Source organism: Rutilus rutilus, assembly GCF_951802725.1.
Source record: "Rutilus rutilus genome assembly, chromosome: 8".
Taxonomy (NCBI): domain Eukaryota; kingdom Metazoa; phylum Chordata; class Actinopteri; order Cypriniformes; family Leuciscidae; genus Rutilus; species Rutilus rutilus.
Window position 1 is genome coordinate 33,496,335 of NC_140222.1, and position 24,844 is coordinate 33,521,178.

Below are 24,844 nucleotides of genomic sequence, written 5' to 3' on the forward strand. Positions count from 1 at the left end.
AGAATAAGCATGAATCTCAGCAATGGTGACATGTTTAATGCCACAACGCATCCTGGGAGCCATGAGTTTTATACTATTGTGGCTCCCAGCATGGATTGCGGCATGAAGCATGTCACCATTGCTGAGATTCATATGCTTATTCTTGACATCTGTGTCTTAAACATTTTTTTCCCCCATAATGTATTTTAAAAATCTAAATTCAGAATGTCCGATCTGTGGTGATCAAACATTTTCAATAAATTGTCAAAATCTAAACCTCTGTTAATTCTCAATAAGAACTTAAGAACAATAACAGAAATAACGTCAATCTGGTTAGTAATAAGTGAAGCTGCTGTTTGTGGAGTTGTTTAATCCTCCTGTGCTGAGAACTTGAGAGATTTAATGTGTTTTGTCTTCATTTGATTTCATCTAAGGCTGTTTGATTTCATCTAAGTTCTTGTGTTCCTCTTTTTTCTGTTCTTGTTGTTTCTCTTTCCTTCAGTGATTCTGCTTGTTGACAGCAGGTGTTCATCATTAATGCCCAATCATCACTTAATCACTTAAATATCTCATTAAATTTAACTCTGATTCAGAGTTATTTTAACTCTCTGTAGAGAGGGACCAAATGTTCTTTGAGCAGAGTTAATTTAACTCTGGGGAGTTTGTCATGTGGAGAGTTCAATGTATTTATGATGTTCTGATGTTGAGATCCGACAGGGGCTCTTAGAGGCCATTAAAGCCTCATGGACCCTCAGACAGCCCCAGTGCACTGCCTCAAAACACACCAACAGATTTGGCTTAAAGGCGAGACACGGCAGGCAAAAACATCGTTTTTTTTTTTTTTTTTTACTGGTCAATTTTGAGATTTTTGGATATTTGTCTTCAATAACATGTCTTCTTTCAGACTTGTGGTGAAAAAAAGTCAGAAATACACATTTAGGTCTTTATTTTACTACACTTTGTCTGTTTGTGTCTGTAGATTTCTCATAAATTTAACAAAAGTTGGCGTTCTTAATCAACATTCTGCTCTGCGATCGCTGTCTGCTCCCTGTCATCACACACACCGCTGGAAAGCTCTCTCTTCACTGTACAACGCTGTCGGATACAAATATGGTCATTTCCTTTTTTTCAGCAACCAATCGTGAAAGTAAAAGGGCTGAATGCGCAATCTCATTGGCTGATCATAAATATTTAAAGCCCGTTTTCTCAAAATGACTTTTCTCTCATACTCCAAGTCCGAGATCTCCACTTCAGTAGCACCGATATACACCAAACTCTCCATTCTTGTACCTAGTTATATTATGAAGACATTTACAGAGGGACTTGTAAATATATTATTCCTAGCCTAATTTATATAACATTTTATTCCAAAAAACATGGCGAAAATATTTTTTTTAAGGCTATTGACAGTATTCTGATTTACAGGATAACAAAAGTAGATATCCATAAATCCCTCAGTAATTTTTTTCCCATCTAATATGTGAACACAATGAAAAAATAATTTTTAACCTGGCTTTATCCAATACTCAGATTTTGTTTTTTTAAATATATGCAAATTAGCATATTTAAACATTAAATTACAGAAAATTTGTAATACATTTTTTTCTCATCTTTATGTAGGCAATCAACTGGGAAAGTTTCATGGTGATATCTGCTAGTTAAAATTTTTACCCTATTCACCTGTAGTGTCTTGCCTTAATGTCTTTACAAAGTTTTACTGATATTTTAAATTCTTGCATGCTTGGTTTGTTTTGACAATTGAAACTTTTTACTTTTCCAGATATAATTAAAAAATACTACAAAATAAAGGTTAAGGCCGATGTCTTCATGGCCAAACTAAAGCAAGACATCATGTTCTGTAGAGAATACACTGCAGTTTCCTCTTCTGTCTCCAATAGGCTGATAGTGATACTTCTCTACAAACTAAACCAGGTGAACAACTCTGATACTTTTCATGATAAACCTTTAAATAGACTGTATATTCAGTGTCTACAAAGTGTAGGTTATGATGAGAAGACATTTATTTGGAGTTCAAACATTCTTTTCAGATAATCCTTGTGGTGTGTGTTTTTCCTAGTAGAAACCATGCAAGGGAAGTGTATACCTTATTTTTATTTTGGTTATGAGAAAACATTTAGTTTTATTAAAAATGTCCAATATAAACACCCAAATAAATATCCAAAAACTTCAACAGATGAAAAAGAGATTGTCTGCACACAATGAAAAACAAAGCTCTGAATATACCTGAGGATACTGAAGATTTAAACAATGTCTGTAACACAACTTTTTAAAATAAAAAATTACACAAATTACACAATTTCACACATCACTGATGATCAGCTGTACAGTCTGAAGTTCAGATGAGTTTGTGATTTTAGGTGTATTTTCCTACATCAGCGTAATGACGATTGCTGAGTTTGATGGAGTTTCCACTCAGAAAATCACCAGGGAAACTTTCAGTTCTGTTCTCATAGTCTGAACACTGTTTCTGACTTTCTGCTGGGAATTATATCACACACAATATTCACTGACTCTGTGTCTCCAGCTCACATCAATGTCTAGTTAAAATCCCCTTATAAAGTTATTTGAATTTGTGTGTGTGTGTGTGTGTGTGTGTTACCGCATTGTTGTATTGTGTTTTTGTGTTATATGAACACAATGCTTATTGAAGCCTGTTCTGATCAGTCTGGTTCTTAATACATAGATAAGGTCAGTTTGTCTTTGTCTCTTTTAGTTTGCAGAAGTGTATCACCTGATGCCATTGTTTGATGATTTATCAGAATAGTGTTGCTGTGGCTCCAGGATACTGGAGTTATAAACATTGCCACAAGTAAGAAGAGTCCAGTCTTATGTCCTATGTAGTCCTATGCATTTGGCAAGTATATAATGGAACATAACAATGTCTTTTGCACCAGAGAAGAACCAATGAAAGATCTATCAATGAAGATAAAATCAAAAATGAATTAAAAAAAGCTTTTACGTGTTTGTCATTTATGGCACTGAGACAGAACAGAACGAGTCCCCTTGAGTTATTTTTTTTTCAAGAGAAATATGATGAAACAAATCATAAGCACTGCGGATAATACAGTTGATACAACACAAATATTAAAGGTCATTATATTTACACTGTCTGCTTCTCCTGTGTCTTCTGCTTAGTTTTTAGTGGATTTGTTTCCTGTTTCCTATAATGTTCCTATAATTTACATACAGCAGCATTCAGACTGGAGGATCACTAGCTGGTCAAACACTTATTGTATTCAGATTTGAAAAAAACTTTTTAAAATTAAAATTATTAAAAACATCATAATATTAATCAACCAGTTTTACACTATTGATCAACTTAAAGTCTCCTGTTCAGAATAAGGGTTTGTGAAGAAGCAAGTGTATTTTCCTGCATCAGGTTGTTGAGTGTGTGTGAGAAGATATTTCTCTCAGAAACTCATCAGGGAAAGTTTCAGTTCTGTTCTTGTACTCCGGGTCCAGACACTAAATATTTATCCTTAATTACAATCATGTCATTATTGTGTCTCCAGTGTACATCAGTGTCTTGAAGTTTCAGATCATGTTCAGTGGAAGAACACGGCAGGAGAACAGAACCACCAATAACAGTCTCTACTGTTTCCTGCAGAGACACTGAAACAACACAAACTGTCCAAACACAAGACTGACATTACTTCATGTGGCCTGAATTTAACTATTAAATGAGTTATTCAGATGTTCACCTTTGTTTATCAGCACTGCAAAAACACAGATGAACGTCAAAGTTGGATTCCCACACAGACGGGATAAGATGTCCTTGTTGATAAATGATACCATGTTTTATCAGTGATAGTGATCACTAGATTTAAATAGAAACATGATCTGTCCTATTTATAAGCTACTTTAACTATAGTGAGATCCGGCTCACTAGCTGGTGTTTAACAGGTTTTTCTAGTGAAGACATTTTTTGAATAGTGAAGGACATTCTGGACGTCATAAACAGTAGCAGTCTTTACTTCAGCTGTTTCACTTCAACATTTCTCTGAATGATGTCTTATATTCCCTCTGCCATTGAGTCTTAATAAAGAACAGCGCTGCTGGATCCTGATGAGAGAGCGCAAATACGACCATATCACCCTCATCCACAAATCACTCCATTGGCTCCCTGTCTTACTCACACACAGTGTCTTTATGGTAACGCCACAGTGATCGTAACCCAAGGAGAACAATGAGAGAGAGACCTGAAAGGAACGGGGAAATACAGCCTGACCTTTTCATGAATTTGCCTTTCAAATGGGCTCAAAAGTAAGACTGTACAATAAGAGACTGTATTCTCTGATGGGAGGAGAGATTCAGAGATTCAGGATTGTCAGACTAGATGTGTGAGTGAGTGTGCAGGTACAGTGTGTCCCATATACACCGTCATGTCTTGGTTTTGTTTATTATTTCCAGTTTCCTCATTCTTTTCATTCTTACAGAGAAACGGACAGAGACATATTTATGCAAATGTAAAAAAAAAATTGTTTGATAAAATATTGAGACAGAACAGGCAAAAAAGGTGCACAATGATTTGCTTTATTGTATTGTAAGGACTGATTTTCCTGCTAAAACAAAACTCACCCTGCAATAAAGCCATAAAATGCACCCTGGACAGAAGATAGCAAAGACAGAGCACAGGACATTGCCCTGCCCAAACTTATCTCCTTGTCCCCTTGTTTGACTTCACCTCATCCCCCCTCTCCCTTCTCAAGTCACTGAAAGTCACTAAAAATGTCTATATATCACATGATGTATCTTGTGAATCTATTGTTTTTCCTTTTCATGTTTGGTATCATTTTTAGAGTCTCAGTGCGATTGGTAAAATGGTCTTAATTTCATTGCAGTCATTGGTTTAATGAGAGAGATTGAGAACTTAGGAGAATCCTGTTCTCCTCTCTGGGTGATATCTCTTAAAGATATCTCCCGAAACCAGGTGCTACCCCCTGGGGTACATGAATTGACCCAAACAACTCTAAACAATAATTATTTGTATAACCCTTTTGGTCTGGTCTGGGTATTTAAGGCTAGGTGACAGAGCAGTCTTTGGGACCCTTTACCAAGATCAACCCCATACAGTGCGGTTTCAGTGTTTTCCTGTTGGAGAGCACTGACACACCACTGTATGTCTCTGTCAGGAATGCATTGCTTACTTTTAGAGTCATCTTTGAGTAATTGATGTCTTGTATTTATTATTTCTGAATTGGCTTTTAATCATTTACTTGTGTAATTGGCATGATACATTTTTACCTGACAAATAAATGTTACATCTTGATTCATTCTGCATTTTCCAGAAATCATTATTTCCAGTAGATTAAAGTGTAGTCTGGTGTTTCCGCAAATCTCTGTCCAGGATAAATCAAACTGAAGGCACTTTGAATGGAGCATGGGGCACTTCTTAGGAAGACCTTCTGATTTCTGACTATCTCCTGATTTAGCATGTTGTACCCTGCAACTATTACAAAAAATGACACCTATGGGTCTGCAGTGAGCGGCTGCATAGGGTAAAATACTTGCAATGCACCCCCTGACTATTTCAGGACTGGCTAGTTTGTGATCGTAAGCGCACATTCGCGACGTGATGTCTCAAAGTGACACTAGGTCCGTAATGAACGAATATTTGAAATTATGAGATGCTCAGAATAATCAAAGATCTAAATTAATTCATAATCAATATTTATGATTATTTTCTAATCAGAAACATGATCTAAATTTGATTATCATTTGAAATTGGAGTCAGATTAAGTGTCACAGGTCGGGGTGGGCCAAGCCAGACTGCACCCACCCCTGGAGACCGGGTACCACCTCGAGGAGCGTGTCAGGGACCAGACAGACCAGAGAATAAAGGAGTAACAGTTTCTTTATTGAGTTAAAAGCAAATAATTTGGAAAGTCCTAATTAAAATCTTCCTTCTGGTCGCCAGTAGCAATTCAATGGCCCCCTGGGCCGTAGAGGGAAGAACGTTCGTGGCAGCCCTGCAGCTCGTTGAAGAGGGATCAGAGGAACTCACACCGTCCAGGTAGGTCCCTGGGTAAGTACTCTTTACAGGACCCTTCGAGGAAGTCGTGGTTATATGGACCCCATTCGGACTGGAACCAGGTAAGTACTCGCGGCGGGGATGGAACTAGTCCCGGATGCTGCCCAGAGGTAAGTGCCCAGGGAGCGGTGGTCTCAAACTCGGACGGATCACAGGGTGGCGAGCGGGCCGGGCCAGGAGGGGAAGTAGGTGAGTATATCCCGGCAGGTGTCCTCTGAGCCAAGCCAAGTGGAACGTGGGCCTTGAGCCGGGACGGGAGAGAACCTTGGACAACCAGACGACACTCCGATCGAGGTACGTGCCGCGGCTATTCTCTTTCCTTCTCAACAGCGGCAGCAGCTTGCAACGCGGGCATGGAGGGCCACCAGGCAAGAGGACACTTTAAGTGAGACGCTCCCTCTCGGCTGTGCACTGCAACAATACAACAGGGTTCAACGGTCAACAGTATGCGAACGCTCGACAGTGATACTCCTCTCTTTCTGAACAGGGCGGGGGCTTTCAATGGGGCATGTGGAGACCACCAGGCGGAGAGGGCACTTTGAGCGAGACACTCCACTTCGACAGTGCGCTGTAACCAGGTAACAGGGTTTAACTATTCAACAGCATACGAACATTCAGTTGAAGTACCTTCTCTCTTTCTAAACAGGGCAGGAGCTTTCGTTGGGGCGTGTGAAGACCACCAGACGAAGAGGACCCTTCGAGTCAGACACTCCACTTCGGCTGTGCGCTGTAACCAGGTAGCAAGGTTTAACTATTCAACAGCATATGGAACATTCCGTTAAAGTACCTTCTCTCTTTCTGAACAGGGCAGAGGCTTTCGATGGGGCGTGTGACGACCACCAGACGGGGAAGACACTTAGAGCGAGACACTCCACTTCAGCAGTACACTGGATCAATGCAACAGAGTTTTAACTGTTCAACAGTATATGAAATATTCAGCCGAAATACCTTCTCTCGTTCTGGACAGGGCAGCGGCTTTCGATAGGAGCGTGTGGAGACCACCAGACGGGGCGGATGCTTTAAGCGAGACACTTCACTTCAGCTGTACACTGTAACAATGCAGCAGGATTTTACCATTCAACAGTAGATGAAACATTCAGCTGCAATACCTTCTCTCGTTCTGAACAGGGCAGCGGCTTTCGATAGGAGCGTGTGGAGACCACCCGGCAGGAAGGATGCTTTAAGCGAGTCACTCCACTTCAGCTGTACACTGTAACAATGTAGCAGGGTTTAACAGTTCCACAGCATATAAAACATTCAGCATTAACAGAGCCGGGCTGTCTCAAAATGGTAAGTTGGGCGCTTGATATATCAAATCCTTCCGTAGAGACAGCGGGTGAAAGACTGTAAGGAGAGAGTGCACAGCAGACTACTATTACTTCTTCACACGATGAACTTCACTCCATAACACAAACCGTGTGAATCGTCACTTCAGGCACTGCATTCCACTCGCACACCGTGCATTCGGGCCAGCACTCACCCACCGGTCTTTCTCCCACCAGATCAACTCTCGTCTCTCGCAAGGGCTCAACTTCTCTCCAGGGACAGCAGAAAACGGGTGCAGCGATCGTCACATTCAGCAAGGAGCGGACAAAAGTTGGAGACAGATCAACAATTCACTCAGTGTACTAGTTCACTCGTGCCACACACTTTCCAAACTCTCAACACCACTTCAGTGTTAGTGCATATAAACAACGGATCTAATACTCATCACTTTGCGTCTTTCCCACCACTGACGATATTCCTTGGGTTTTCGTTGACAAACACTTCACTCTCCTCTTTCCATTTCTCAGCTTCAGTCTTCGCCCGCTTCACAGCCCAGCCTCAAATACAAACAACCCGCCGAAAAAACACAGTATCTCACGGGAGGAGAACCACACCACAGTCTGTTTCCTCTCTCTTTTTAAAGCCCCATCTGAATCCGTGTTCCTCTCACAACGCTCTCTGTAATTACTCCACACCTGCTGTCAATCGGGCAATTGGCCTCGCTGCCATAGCAACAGATTCGCAGTGCAATGAGACGGGTGTCCACAGGAGGTCTCCAAATAACACTGCATTCACAAGGGCTTTAATCTCTTTTCTGATTGTTATTTGTCACACCGTGACATACCCCCCTGCCAAACCGTTCTAGTCCCTAGAACGGGATCCGGACACCCAATCTCCATACCTGGCTGGGGGTTGTCCCCGGTTCTCCCGTTGGGACCGTCTCGGCGGGGAATTAGGTTCCTCGGGCCTTGGCCCTATCCCCAATCTCCGGGGGACCACAGCCCATCCCACCACGGGAGGCATCCACACTGGTTCAGACGGAAGTCTCTCGACAGCTGGTTTGGGATAATTTGGACCAGGGCGCATCAGGTTTCGGTGGAGCACCCGCTCTGGACCTGCTCTCCCTTCGGGACGGATGGCATACACAGGCTGATCAAGATGCGGCTGTCGTTGGATCACATACGGCTGGGGCTCCCACCGATCACTGAGCTTACCCTTTCCTTGTCGGCGGTTATCTCGAACTAGAACTCTCTCGCCGGGCAGTAGCGGTGCACTTCGAGATGTACGGTCATACAACCTCTTGTTCTTAGCTGTGGCTTGGTGAATTCGGTCCGAGACCCGTTCACAGGCCAGTTGAAGACGTTGATGGTGTCTGGCCACCCACCCCGTTACGCTGCCTCCCTCTTCAGCTGCCGCAGTCCCCAGCAATAGGTCCACTGGTAGCCTCACATGCCTTCCGAACATCAGGTAAGTTGGTGCGTAGCCGGTCGTGCTGTGAATGCTGTTATTATATGCCTGTACCATCGCAGGGAGGTTGTCAACCCAATGTCCCTGTTGGTCACCTTCCAAGGTCCCCAAGAGACCAATCAACGTCTGGTTAAACCTCTCACACCCTCCGTTCCCTTGAGGATGATAGGGCGTCGTATGGGTCTTCCTACATCCATACAATTGACACAACTCATGTACTACCCTGGATTCAAAATTTGGTCCTTGATCCGAATGGAATACTTCAGGACACTTCGAAGGGCTGGATGACATACCTCCACAGGGCATTAGCGGTGGTGATGGCGGTCTGGTCCAGAGTTGGGATGGCCCAGGCATATTTAGTGAACAGATCTGTGATCACTAAGATGTTTTGAATACGGTCGACCGGCCTACCCAACGTCAGATAGTCCATAGCGATGATATGCATCGGTGCTTTGGCTCGAATGGGGACCATTGGAGCTCGAGGCTCTTTCCTGGCTTTAAACAGGGTGCAACGCGGGCAGCCCCGCAGGTAGGCCCTCGTAGTCCCCTCCATCCCAGGCCAGTAGAAGTGGCGTCGCAAGAGTGCCATCGTCCTCTCCTGCCCTTGATGACCAAGCCTGGTGTGGTAAGCCTCCAGCAGAGCGTGACACCTCCCCTCGGGAACCACTACCTGACAGACCGGGTCACCCGAGTTTGAGTCCTGGAGGGACCGACAAATCACCCCCTCCTTTAGATGGAGCCTCTCCTTCTGGCCCAACAGGCCTCTCACAATTCGGGTTTGAGCCCGGCGTTCCGCACCCTCCGGCCAATTGTCCTGCTCCAACCAGACCCGGACCACTGACAGGTTCTCATCCTCGCCCTGCCACCTCCTCCAACGCTGTGGATCCCATCCCCAACCTGCAGGTGGCTCCTCCGGTGGTTGCCCCGGTGCCTCCACAATGCCCACCATCATTCCCTCGTCGCGGTCTGCCTCCAGCATGGATCTCGGATCCTCTGACCCTCCTTCAGGCCACCTAGACAACACGTCAGCGTTGGTGTGTTCCCTTCCTGGCCGGTACTGAAGCTGATACTCAAAGTTGGCCAATTGCGCCACCCACCTCTGTTCTACCGCCCCCAGCTTGGCGGTTTGCAGGTGTACCAGCGGATTGTTATCGGTCACCACGGTTACCTTTGCTCCCCATAGGTAGTCCTTGAACTTCTCACTGAGCGCCCACTTCATGGCCAGTAACTCGAGCTTAAAGGAACTATAGTTGGCATCGTTTCTCTCCGCGGGGTGTAGACTCCGACTAGCATAAGCGATAACTCTCTCCTCCTCCTGTTGTTTCTGGGCTAAGACAGCCCCCAAGCCCAGATGGCTAGCGTCCGTGTAAAGAATGAAAGGCTGTGTGAAATCGGCGTATGCCAGAATGGGTGCTTGTAACAACTCTTGCTTGAGCCTCTGAAAGGCAATCTCGCATGCCGGATCCCACTGAATCGCTGGGGACCCTCGGCCCCTGGCATGTCCCGTTCCACCCAGCAACTGGTTCATGGGTTTGGCGATCTTAGAGAAATCTTTAATGAATCTCCTGTAGTACCCCACGAAGCCGAGGAAGGATCGAACCTGGCGCACGGTCTTTGGGGCCGCCCACCCCTGTACAGCCGACACCTTCTCTGGGTCCACAGCGATTCCTGCAGCGCTCACGATATGGCCCAGGAACTTTACCTCCTCCCGGAAAAGCTGGTATTTATCCGGTTGGAGTTTCAGCCCGTACTTTTCCAGGGAGCGGAACACCTGCTCAAGGTGCTGAAGATGAGACTCAAAATCGGGGGAATAGATAATCATGTCATCCAGGTACACCAGGGTGGTGTCCATCAACTGGCTCCCTAAACAGCGCTGCATTAGTCGTTGGAACGTGGCAGGAGCGTTGCAGAGGCCGAACGGCATCCGGTCCCACTCATATAACCCAAAGGGGGTCGTGAAGGCCGTCTTCTCCCGGTCCCGCTCGTCCACCTGTACCTGCCAGTAGCCGCTCGCCAAGTCTAGTGTGGAATACCAGGCCGCCCGTGTGAGGCTCGTAAGGGAATCCTCGACTCGAGGCAATGGGAAAGCATCCCGCTTCGTCACTAGATTCAACCTCCGATAATCCACACAGAATCTCCATGCACCTGTCTTCTTCCTCACCAGTGCGATCGGGGCCGCCCAAGGGCTGCTGCTCTCGCGGATGATCCCTCTATCCAGCATCCCTCGCAAAAGAGCACGAACCTCAGAGTACAATGTCGGGGGCACCGGTCGGTAGCGCTCTCTACTGGGTGTGGCCTCTCCAGTGGGAATTTGATGCTTAACGATGTTAGTACACCCATAGTCCTCATCATGGGTGGAGAACAACTGTGGCCATTTAGAAAAGCCTTAAGCCGCCTTGTCTGATCCTCCTCCAGCCCTTCTCCCCATAGGGACTCACCTCCAAGGTGGGCCGGCAGTCCTTCTCCAGCCTCTCTGCTGTGTATCCCCGTCTGCGCCAAAGCAACCTCCACTACAGTTGGGCCTACTTGGCTGAACTTGACTTCTCCTGGCTCTTGCACTTGCTGGGGTTTCACTGAGATAACTCGGGCTAGACACTGATGACGATACAGTTGGATCGAGAAAGGATTCGTGTTCCGGACTCTCACCCGGATTCGGCCTCCTTGGGCGGATGCCAGTCCTCTGGCCACCTCCACCTTAGGACCATCGTTGTGTGGTTCCACCAGCACCCACTCCTCCGGGTGGTAAAGTCTAGGGGGCACCCTGACCCAGACCATCGCCTCGCTTCGAGCCGGAATGGACAAAGCGTAGCGGCAAGCCACTCTCCCAGTGCTCTCCCGGTCCTCCTGTTGCTCGGCCAGGCAAACTCGGCGACAGTCCGCTCCCATTCTCTGCCCTCAGGTGTCACCGTTGCTCGGGCAGGCCCACTCTGGAACAGCTCTTCCCAGCATTCGGAGATGACATTCATGCCCAGTAGGGCGCGATGAGACCCCAGACACGCGTCACGAACCACCACCACTCCCTTCTGGGGTACAACCGTACCGTGGATTTCTAGGTCTGTCACTACATATCCCACATACGGGATGTCGAGACCATTGGCCCCTCGCAGAGTTAACCAGGGGGCCTCAGTCGTCGGCCGGCCCTGGGTGCCGAATAATTCCTGAACTAGGCTCTCCACAAACAAAGTAACTTGTGACCCCGTGTCCAACAAACACTGCACCTTCTTGCTATTAACTCGAACCGTGATAACCGGACAGCAGCCCACCAGGCGTTCCTTAGACAGTCCAGGAAAAGAAGGGTCTGAAAAGGGGGTCCCGACCACTTGACCCACAGTGGCCGGAGACTCTAAAAACCCCCTTGTAAAGCGCGTCTGGAAGGGCACTGACGGATGTAATGTCCAGCTTCTCCACAACCGTTACAGATAGGACGCCCCTGTTCGTCCCACTGGAATCGGGGACCCATAGATCGGGCGTAACGACGCTCTGGAGGGCGACTCCCGTCAGAGTAGGCCCGCTCCCGCGGTGAAGGAAGTGAATGGAGGCGTTCTCGGCGGAGTTCTTCGATGACAGATTTGGACAGATCAGACATTTGTTCACGGATATCCCTTTTCAATTCTTCCCGGAGGGCATGCTTCCAATCGGAAGTGGCAGGGGCCGAAGGCCCACTAACAGCGTTCGCAGCCAGACAGCTGGGAGGATCAACACCTTCGGTGTGATCACGCTCAAGGGCTAGAGCCTCTCGCCGCAGTTCTTCGAACGTGAGGTCAGGATTCCGTCTCAGTTGCACCCGCAGACTCTGACGCATGGGGCCCTCCCGTAATCCTAACAGAAACTGATCTCGCAATAGGGTCTCCTCGTCGCCCAGGCCGTGGTCCTGTCTCCCCCTTAGCCTGGTAAACTGTTCCCTCAGTTGCAACGCGAATGGCCGAACAGTTTGTCGAGGCCCTTGCCTACAATTAAAGAATTGTGTTCTCAGGACAGCTACTGGGGTGGTATCTCCATATTGTACCGTGAGGAAATCAAAGATGGCTCGAACTGTGGTGCGGGTTGCTTCCGGTGCTGCCTGTACTTCTCTTCTTGCTTCTCCCTCCAACGAATTTAACACGAACTGTACCTTCTGAAGGGCATTTAGCCCTTCGAGCCCTGCCAGGTATTCCACCTGGGCCTTCCATGCTGACAGGCTCAATTCCGACCGCGGACCTCCGTACTTCTGGGCCCACGGGGCCCCCAAAAAAGAAAGACATAACCAGCTGTCGGGCCACTGGCTCTTCTTCCTCTGCCATTTAGGTCCTTGATCGCTCCACTCGAGGCGGTAACCCTGCCGACTACGCCAAGTTCTGTCACAGGTCGGGGTGGGCCAAGCCAGACTGCACCCACCCCTGGAGACCGGGTACCACCTCGAGGAGCGTGTCAGGGACCAGACAGACCAGAGAATAAAGGAGTAACAGTTTCTTTATTGAGTTAAAAGCAAATAATTTGGAAAGTCCTAATTAAAATCTTCCTTCTGGTCGCCAGTTGCAATTCAATGGCCCCCTGGGCCGTAGAGGGAAGAACGTTCGTGGCAGCCCTGCAGCTCGTTGAAGAGGGATCAGAGGAACTCACACCGTCCAGGTAGGTCCCTGGGTAAGTACTCTTTACAGGACCCTCGAGGAAGTCGTGGTTATATGGACCCCATTCGGACTGGAACCAGGTAAGTACTCGCGGCGGGGATGGAACTAGTCCCGGATGCTGCCCAGAGGTAAGTGCCCAGGGAGCGGTGGTCTCAAACTCGGACGGATCACAGGGTGGCGAGCGGGCCGGGCCAGGAGGGGAAGTAGGTGAGTATATCCCGGCAGGTGTCCTCTGAGCCAAGCCAAGTGGAACGGGGGCCTTGAGCCGGGACGGGAGAGAACCTTGGACAACCAGACGACACTCCGATCTAGGTACGTGCCGCGGCTATTCTATTTACTCCTCAACAGCGGCAGCAGCTTGCAACGCGGGCATGGAGGGCCACCAGGCAAGAGGACACTTTAAGTGAGACGCTCCCTCTCGGCTGTGCACTGCAACAATACAACAGGGTTCAACGGTCAACAGTATGCGAACGCTCGACAGTGATACTCCTCTCTTTCTGAACAGGGCGGGGGCTTTCAATGGGGCATGTGGAGACCACCAGGCGGAGAGGGCACTTTGAGCGAGACACTCCACTTCGACAGTGCGCTGTAACCAGGTAACAGGGTTTAACTATTCAACAGCATACGAACATTCAGTTGAAGTACCTTCTCTCTTTCTAAACAGGGCAGGAGCTTTCGTTGGGGCGTGTGAAGACCACCAGACGGAGAGGACCCTTCGAGTCAGACACTCCACTTCGGCTGTGCGCTGTAACCAGGTAGCAAGGTTTAACTATTCAACAGCATATGGAACATTCCGTTAAAGTACCTTCTCTCTTTCTGAACAGGGCAGAGGCTTTCGATGGGGCGTGTGACGACCACCAGACGGGGAAGACACTTAGAGCGAGACACTCCACTTCAGCAGTACACTGGATCAATGCAACAGAGTTTTAACTGTTCAACAGTATATGAAATATTCAGCCGAAATACCTTCTCTCGTTCTGGACAGGGCAGCGGCTTTCGATAGGAGCGTGTGGAGACCACCAGACGGGGCGGATGCTTTAAGCGAGACACTTCACTTCAGCTGTACACTGTAACAATGCAGCAGGATTTTACCATTAAACAGTAGATGAAACATTCAGCTGCAATACCTTCTCTCGTTCTGAACAGGGCAGCGGCTTTCGATAGGAGCGTGTGGAGACCACCCGGCAGGAAGGATGCTTTAAGCGAGTCACTCCACTTCAGCTGTACACTGTAACAATGTAGCAGGGTTTAACAGTTCAACAGCATATAAAACATTCAGCATTAACAGAGCCGGGCTGTCTCAAAATGGTAAGTTGGGCGCTTGATATATCAAATCCTTCCGTAGAGACAGCGGGTGAAAGACTGTCAGGAGAGAGTGCACAGCAGACTACTATTACTTCTTCACACGATGAACTCACACAATTCATTCACAAGGGCTTTAATCTCTTTTCTGATTGTTATTTGTCACACCGTGACATTAAGCGTGGAGCTAAAGTAATATTGAAACTAAATTCCAATAAATGAAGTGAACTTCACTGGAGTGCTGAAAAGACATACACGCATTATTCCTTCGCCCACCGTTGGATTCCGTCGTTGGGCCAATGGGTGGTCCTTACAATATAAATGTTATTCAGGGTTGATATGGTAACGCTTTAGATTACAGTCCAGAAAGTACTGCATAATTAAAGGGATAGTTCACTTTGAAATGAAATTTTGGTATGTTTTAGCTTACCTCAAGGGCATCCAAGATGTAGGTGTCTTTTTTTCCGCAGTAGTTTCAATTTGGATATTTTTAGGTCAAACCGTTCTTGTCTGTCAGTCATATAATGCTGGTCTATGGTCACGGTCTCAAAGAGCATGCACAGAGTCCAAATTAAAACAATTCCCCATCGTCCAAATGAAACAATTCCCCATCGTCCAAATGAAACAATTCCCCATCGTAAGTACACATTGATGGCCTAAGACACGAAATGAGTTAAATCGAGTTAAAACGAGTTAACTCGAGTTAAACGAGTTAAATGTGTACTTAAAGCCACTTAATATAAAGTGGGACTGACTTTTGTATTGTATGTATTATTGTATTTTGCGGTGTGTTTTGCAGTATATGGTCAAAATACTTTGATGCCTAATCATCTTACTGTTTCTGAAATAGGCATTCAGTTTGATTGTTCATCAATAGTTTGCAGAGGTTTGACCTGATGCCAGTATCTGATGCGTTACATTTACTAGTAAGGAGTGATGTTGATGTGGAAACTCTGAGCATCAGGATGTTTGTCATACACACACATGAGAAAAGCCCAATCCCATGTGTGTATTGTGATGTTCTGGTGCTGAGATACAGCTGGCCCTTAGAGAACATTCAAACCCTCACAGGTCCCTCAAAGAGTCCCAGTGAACTGCCCAAAACACACCAACCGTCAGGAAGGGGTTAGTTGTGATGAGGAGACACTGGCGTTCAGATACTGAGGGTGTATTCACACCTGCCTTGTTTGGTTCGATTGAATCGAACTCAAGTTCGTTTCCCCCCTTGGTGCGGACCTTTTGGGCAGGTGTGAATACAGCAATTGAACTCGGGTGCGGACCAAACAATCGAACCGAGACCCAGCTGAAGAGGTGGTCTCGGTACGGTTCCAAACGAACTATGGTACGGTTCGTTTACGGTGTGAACATGAACCGACCCAACTGCAGAAAACTGCGCCTTTTTATTTGACTGCTCTTATGAGGATACTTAACAAAACGGACATTTTGGCATAATGCTGTGCATGTGTTATTGTTCGTTCAAGCGCGAAAGAGAAAGAGAATTCTGGCGCGCTGTCTGTGCACGCGATACTGTTGCGCGTCTTTCTGCGAGCCGTGTGTGCATTCACAGACAGAGCGTTCTCTTTTGTCTTACCGCGCTTAAATGGTTTAAAAGCACGTTCTCTCCGCCGGAACCGTACTTGCAGCACATAGTCGTCTTCTCAACATCTATTTACAACATCGTATAGATGACATTTTGTCATATGCTCAATAGTTTCTTAATATTGCGTTTGTTGGGAATAACACCAAATCAGTAAAAGGACAAATATTGCATTACGAAATATCTCCATGCTGAGCCTGTTTTTGCACTTCCTGCTTTTCCCTGCTTGAGAATTCTTTTTTTATTATTTATTTATTTAAAAGGGACAGCGCACATTAATCAACATGAGGACAAAGTCCAAAATGTAAATGTGCCAGATTTAGCCATACAGGCTCATTTTCATCTGCAGTCTCTATTGATGGTTAAGAGAAAACAATAAATACACTACAACAATACAATAAATGCATATCAATAAGAAAGCCTTAGATATAGATAAGTAAGAATAACACCACTATTCCCGATCAGGACAACTGGCAGGTTGATGAAAAAAAAAAAAAAAAAAAAAAAAAAGAAATCCTGTCCAATGAATGGACGACCTTAGCACACGTGTGGTTTTGTTTACAAATTTTGGTTCACTTGCAAAAAGAGCAGTGTGAAAGCGAACCGTACCAAACAAAAAAAATCAACATTGCATTTGGTCCGGACCAAAGCAAGTGAACTATCGGACTTTCCTGGTGTGAATACACCCTGAGTTTTATCTAAATGTGTGAACCAAACTCATATACCACTGATGTGCTGTTTGTTTTCTGCTTTCACACTTTGGATAAAAGCGTCATCCAAATGAATAAATGCAAACGCAAAATATTTGGTGTTAGTAAAAACTATAAGATTATAAATTTCCAAATGATTCTGACAGATGCATTATTTCATCAAAACAATTTATTGGGTCTTGATCATCATGAGATCATGCAAATACAATTAATCTATGCTCCTTGTTTCCTCTGTTTATACATGAGAATATTGAAGTACATTAACAATTCAACAATTCAGTTCCAAATAAAGCATTATTTTCCAGATGAATGTTTACATAATTTAAGGCAGCAACATATTGACAGATTCACTTGTCTTAACTTTAGCCAAAAATTTACCTTTTCAAGATCTCATACAGTAAGAATGCAGTGCATAAGGCAAGAATATAACAGTACAAAACAGTCTTTTACATCAGAAAACTGTAAAAACTAAATGTAACTTACAAAGTGGAAAGATAAGGCAAAGTTATTTATAGCACACTTTATACACTGGCAAGTAAAGGCACTTCACTTTAAAGTGATGATCATAAAGGGTACAAAATATAAAATAGTCATTAAGTAAGGGTTAATGCCCGACGAGGTGTCCATTGTCAGGTATTAATGGACGACGGCGAGGCTGGTCACTTGCCAAATAACACATTTTTAAAACATTAGTTTATATTTTAATTAGTTTTACAATCGAAATCTAAAGTTTTTACAAACAATAACTTGGTTTCCCTGGTTACGCCTGACGGTTTATTTACTAGGTGTCCTCTATCACTTTTTAATGGACACCCTGCAGCCAATCAGAATCGAGTATTCACCCAGACCATGGTATAAGGCAAGAATATGTAACTTTTGGTCCTTTATCAGTTGCAGAATAAAATACTTGTGGAGGAACATTAAGTTCTGGTAAATACTAGGGTTGTGAGTCGCTCCGCTTTTCTGCAGATTAATCTGATGGTTTGAGGTGCAGCACTTTTGACTTCTTTATCATAATTAGGACTTAGTCAATTTAGATTATTATTATTATTATTATTATTTTTATTTCAACCTTCTTCTCATAATTCTTCCTTATAGCATAATTTACATTTTATGTCATAATTTCATTTTTTTTTATCTCATATTTATGATCTACCAAATCATGATAGTTTCTTACATGCAGGAAATGGTTGTACATTCTGATTCCAAGGTTACAGGTGATCGTCTTATCAGTGCAAATGTCATTAACAGCATTAAACTCTCTCACTCCTAAAAAAAATAAAATTATATATATATATATAATGAAAGACAGATATTCAAGAAAATATGTCAGTAACTTATATTCTGCTGTTGTTTTGACTGGGCAGTGTTACCAATATAGACACTGTTCTGTGAATCTTGTCTGTATTTCTCAAAAGCATCGTAAGCTTAAGAAGATCATAGAACCATTTCCACCATTGGTCTCGATGATAAAACTTATTTTTTTGTCTATTAACAACTTCCACTGTATATAGTGCTAGCCTGACCTTCTTTCCTATATTTACAGATAGGTCCTACGACACAAACGCGCACGGATTAATGAATGGAAGAATGCTGTTTCCCACAAAATCCATCCTAACATCTTTACAATAAAACTGTTATAGGCTTAATGTGATCAGCAGGAAATACAGCAACACACACTCACTCAATCTACATGATTATATTCTGTTCTCTGTTATTCAAACAAATCCTTTACACACTTTTATAATTATTTCTTACTTTTTAAAGTTGTGGCAGCAAAACTGGAAGCACAACCTCCTCCACTGACTCTGTGTTTAGCACTAAAGCTCATGCAGTTGCTGCTGTTACAGTTATACAGTTGTGTCACATACCAACTGCTTTATCATTATTATCAGCTATTACTGATTCATGTGTTCAACCTCATGAGCGTCTGAACTCATGTCGTGTCTTTCTGCCCTATGACTGCTTGAGTTCTTTCTTTTCCACCAAGCAACAATGAAACCTATAACTATAACTATAACTATAATTACAGATGCAATGCCAATCCAGAGCCGAGGCAATGATGTTTCCACACTGTCTGGTTCTGTTTCTCCTTGGTTTTCTTGATCAGTCGATATGGATATTTTTTCTGCTGTTGATTCTGAAAAAAAAAAAAAAAAGTATAACAGGAAACTTTACCTCACTGTGATAAAGATAACAGATCCAACTATAATTTATATACAGCAGCATTCAGACTGAAACATCACTAATGAACATCAAATAAGGGATCAACTTCTTGCAGTATTTAGATTTTAAAGCAAACAACTTCATTAAATTAAAAACTTCATGACTTAATTTACTAGTTTCACACACCGTTGATGATCAGCTGTACAGTCTCCTGTTCATCTGATGGAGTGATTTGGCAGATGTATTTCCCTGCATCAGTGCGAGTGAGATCTGTGAGTTTGATGGAGTAGTTTCCTCTTGTATACTCCAATGGGAAAGTTTCAGTTCTGTTCTTGTACCGAGGGTCCTGTTTCTCTAGTGAATCTTCACCCTTGACTATATCATACACAAGTTTGCTGCCATTGTGTCTCCAATGAACATCAGTGTCTTGAAGTTTAAGATCATGTTCAGTGGAAGAACACGGCAGGAGAACAGAACCACCAATAACAGCCTCTACTGTTTCCTGCAGAGACACTGAAACAACACAAACTTTAATTGTAAATGTACTTTCACGAGTTCACACTTACAAATAAGTCAGATAGAATAAATGCGTATTTGGCGTGCTGTCCGAGGAGAGGGCTCCGGGCTCGGTATTTGGCCCGAACCCAGAGTACTCCCCCCGTATTCCTGGCTGTGAAAGAACAAGCCAAGGGTGAGGAGTCGGGGTGGTGGAGGGATGCTGAAAACTGTCAAGGAAGTTAGGTGAGTTGACAGAGTGAATATATATATGCTTCCTCTCATGCTGATAGGGTAGACATGGTAATTGTTTGATGAGTTGATTGATTGATTGATTGCTTGATTATTTGAACGTGCTCCTCCCGAACTTTGTTAATAAAACATCATTTAAGAGTCAGTTCATTTATCCTTCAACTGTTGTTTGTTCAGATGCTCACCTTTGTTTATCAGCACCGCAAACACACAGATGAACCCACAACTGCAGAAACAGAAAAAACAAGTGTATTTAACTTCCTTTGGTTCAGATTGAATAGTACGGTACAAACACTAAAGTCATGAGTTTGATTCCCACATAACACACATAATAAAGGTAAGATAGGATAGGGTGTCCCCTCCCATACTTAGTTTTATTACTGATCACTGATAAGAAATAAAATTAATCTCTAAATATGTTACAAACTGGCAGTAAATGTTTACCCTTCTGACCCTATTGGTAAAACCTTGAATTCACTACAAATAAAACTACTATTAAATAAAACTCTCTGCATTTGTACCAGGACAAAAAAAAACTAAAAAAAAAAACTAAATGAAAATAATAGTTACAGCAGATAAACTAATTTACAATCATTACTTAACAATTCATGTTTAATATTTTAACAACACTAAAAATTCCCTTTTAATTTTAGTTTAAATAAAGCATTTGACAACCAAAACACAGCAGGCCAAACACGAACACGAGCAATAAGCTAACGCTACATCAGGCCTTCATTGCTGATGTGTACGACACGTGTGTCCAAATAGTTTAATATTCTGCATTCATTAACAAACATACCTGATCATCATGGTGGACCAATATAATCAATATATATTTTATTTGACTATATTGCATTAAATACTTCTTTAATTAGGGTGAAATTCTACTTTTTCAACAGAAAGTATCGTAGCTCTTCAGCTTCCGTACGCCATGCGTTCTACGTATGATGACATCAGAGTAAGTGACGTCAACAGAAATCACGTGAATGATCAGCAGACATGCGCAGATATTCGTTCATCTTAAATTTACTTCGGTAGGCTATAATCAAGACTCCTGATCTTTTGAATTTTCACCATTATTAATATCATAATGTTTCTGATCTTAGTCATTGAATCTCTAATCATCTGTCTGTCATATATGCACTTTAATTCAGCTTTTTATTTTATCTTTATCATTTATTTTATTTTAAAAGCATTTTATTGATCATTTTCATTGGTTAGACTAGACTGTTTAACAGGATGCCAACCTTATATTTCATTAAGTGATATAATGTTAATATACCTATTTTAACTTTAAAAATTTGTCTTTACTTTAAAATGTACCAATAACCACCATAATAATACAGGAGGCAAAATAGAAATGGCCTATTAATAAAACATGGTTAATACTCATATAGACGGTGCACAGCAAAAAACACCATCAGGGTAACACACAACACTAAAATAATGCAATAAACATGAACTACAGTAAATTACATCAATGTCACTCGAAACACACCAATGTACATTACTGATAAAAATTATTTATAAAAAATGTAATCATATGTTATAATGTGTAATGACTTGAATGTCCTTTTACTGCCTAAATTATCTGGTATTTCATAGTTTTTACTTGCCACTATTTCATACAAATTTTAAATGACTTATAATAAGATGTTTAAAAACATTTGCAGGGTTTTTTTTTATTTTTTTTATCATGTATAGTAAACCAATAACATGTTTTAAGTGTACCAAATACTGTGCTAGTTTCACTGAAGAATAATCAAGTTTAATGTATAATAATAAAAATATGCTGGTCTTTTCAGCAGGATGCTATACTCGTCCTTCTGTCTGATGTGACGTCTGATCCAGTATTAGTGAAATGAACAGCAGTAAATGAGTAAATGTTCTCAGACTTACATGAGTATCTGAGTGAAGCTTCTTTCTTAAACTCCTCTGAGAAAACACTGTGTTCTGGATCCTGATCCTCAACTGAAACATTTCTCTGAATGATGTCTCATATATTCCTGCTGTCACTGAGTCTTTAATATACTGTCATGTCTTGACTTTAACACTGTAAGAGCAGGACAAGAACGCAGAGCTTCCAGTGGCATCCTCATTCTGACCTACAGAAGAAAAAAGAAAGAGAGAGAATTGAATTTAACAAGGAAATACAGTCTGGCTTTTAAAAATGGTTTTCAAAAATTAATTAATAAATGAATCTTATACAACCAGATATTACCCGTTTCTTTAATATCTGATCTCAGTCCAGAAAGATCTTCCTCACAGTTTCTATCTCCTGTTTTCATCCTGACAGACTGAACAAGCTCTGAAAGACTGAGACTGATATTCTCTGATGAACTGATGGGAGGAGATAGATAAAGAGACTGATGGGAGGAGGAAGAGACTGATGGAAGGAGTAACTAGGGTACAAGTATGTTTTGTTTATTCATCTAAAGAGAGAGAAAGTCTTGCAGTCTTGCAATGAATTTACCTTTCAAACTTTGCTTATAAAAACGATGTAAGGGCAGTGTTGGGGATAACTCATTACAAGTAATTTGAGTTACGTAATCAGATTACTTTTTTAAGTAAAGTAATGCATTACTTTTAAAATTTACAACAAAATATCTGATTTACTTTTTCAAATAAGTAACCCAAGTAGCTTTGTTTCCCCATTTATTGTCTGACACTCTCCGGTCCCCATGTTGAGACAAATCCAAGTGCAGAGCCGTTGTGTGTAATGTGAGCAAGCACACACACACAAAAAAAAATATTCCTTAAAATGAATAAAAACGGTGAAATGCAGAATCAGAATACTATGCAAACCTCCAATAACTAAATATGTTAAATAAAACATTATTTTCTTATGCATTTAATCTCACTTTACTGACCAATGTACTTGCTTCTGACCTTTGATGATTCAGTTAAACCATAAGCAAAAATGACTAGTTTTTTTTATTTTTTTTTATTGGTATTAATATATAAAATATATAATTGATGGGAGAAACAAAGCTTTTCGTAACTTTGAATCAATTGAACCAATTTCTTCGAAACATTTTAAAATGATTCACTGTTTTGAAGCGCTCGAATCGCCACACCTTGGTGACCCCTGTTGGTCAGAACAGTGTAAATGCATCTAAAACTCCAGCCAAACGTGTTTAAAAATCACCGTTTACAAACCAATTGAAAGTTTTATTTAAAGTGTAATCAATTAAATGCAATTAATAAATAATCTAATAATACCAATATGAAGTGCCATTATAATATGTCTCATTTTATTAAATGTAGGGCATGTTTAATGGAGTGCTCATCAACCCAATAAGAGGCTATTCAAGTCAAGTCACCTTTATTTATATAGTGCAATAGTGGCAAGGAACCCAAACTCCATCGGGAGTCCTTTAGCATATTCCTGGTGAAAAAAAAAAAAAAGACTTTCGAGATGCCGAGAGCTCCACTTCCGTGACAAACTTCGACTTGACAGAGACGCCACTCTTGCATGTACTTTATAAGACGTGAGCAAATGTACATAAAACTAATCAATGTATGTTATATAGCTCAACATGATGAAATGTTAGAATATGATCAGTGTGTTACTCTAATGTTAATCTAGTTTACTGCTAGTCTCACACAGATAAACTAACACACAGAATAACATTAAAACTTTCAACACACTCAAATGCAGTTTAGTGTGATAGTGTAGACCAAGTGAAACAGCGCTGCGTTACCTCACAAGTTTCATTCGTCAAATAAACTGACCTGTGAATAGTAATTATTCAGCACTTGCGGGTAGTTCAGTACAATGAAATGTCCTTTATATCCGCGGGACTCACATCGCACGGGCTGATATCTGTCTCTCATTAGCAATCGTGCCCTACTTCCTGGGGCGCTGTAAAGGGGGGGTAAACGATGACGATTCTCGGGGCCCATGACTAAGAGGGGGCCCAGAGAAGCCCCCAATAAAATTGTGGTGCTAAAAAAAAATATTTGATAGTAAAAATTATTAACTTTAAATTATTCTATTTGCTATTCTATTCTATTTAAAAAATGTATTTGTTTAGGAAACACAAACGTCCGTGGGCCCCTCTCCCCCTCTCGATTATCATAAAATGGTTCAGTCCGCCCAAATTGTATGTATCCAGGCACCACAAACAGCTTGACTTCACGGATTGGAGGCCAATGAAGTGGTAGATAGACTAGCAAAGCAAGCAGTAAAACATAATGAGATAAATGTGCAAGTGACGTTAAGCAAAAATGACGTTAAAAGTAAAATAAAAGAATTCATAAACAATAAATGGCAAGAACTATGGAATAATGAGGTCAAGGGAAGACAGTTGTATAGTATTCAGAAGCAAGTAGGAAACGGAAGAAGTGTTTTTGGGAATAGGAAAGAGGATACGATTGTTTCTCGTATTAGAATAGGGCACACACTATTAAATCATTCCTTGTTTAAGATAGGAAAACATGATACGGGAAAATGTAATTATTGTGATCAGGCAGAAACAATAGAACATGTTTTAATAAAATGTTTAAAATATGGAAAAGAAAGGTTAGTACTTAAGAGGAAAGTAAGAAAATTGGGTGTGGTAGTATTCAGTATGGAAAGTCTATTGGGAAAGCAAGTAGAACAAGTAAAAATATATAGTGCGATAATGAAGTATCTTAAAGCAATAGGAGTAGGTTGGAGAATTTGAAGTATAGGGGATACTTTTTTTTTTTTTTTTGAGTTGATTATTGTTTTGTTTTTTTGTTATTAGTGCTTCACACTCCAGTCCAGTTGGTGGCGGTAATGCACCGGAAGTTGGTTTGCCAACCGCCATAAAACACCAAATGAAGAAGAAGAAGAAGAAGCTTGACTTCACTTATAGCGCCGGTGTGATGAAGTATCATAGAACCGCCGGCGCGACCACAACATTGTCCAACATCAAATGTGCAAACGTAATGTAAGCGGAACGAAACTGGGCTACTCGTCATT

General features: G+C 42.5%; 1 long non-coding RNA gene across 1 annotated transcript in view; it reads right to left on the reverse strand.

Annotated features, from left to right (window-relative positions):
* Window positions 1-21,996, reverse strand: part of LOC311295528 — a 108,799-nt gene extending 86,803 nt beyond the window's left edge. The window contains exons 1-4 of the long non-coding RNA XR_014628343.1: window positions 21,793-21,996; window positions 20,079-20,119; window positions 19,333-19,659; window positions 18,457-19,120 (exon numbers count right to left, since the gene is read on the reverse strand). This is a non-coding gene — a long non-coding RNA (uncharacterized lncRNA). The remainder of the gene's footprint in view (window positions 1-18,456; window positions 19,121-19,332; window positions 19,660-20,078; window positions 20,120-21,792) is intronic.
* Between the last annotated feature and the right edge of the window lie 2,848 nt (window positions 21,997-24,844).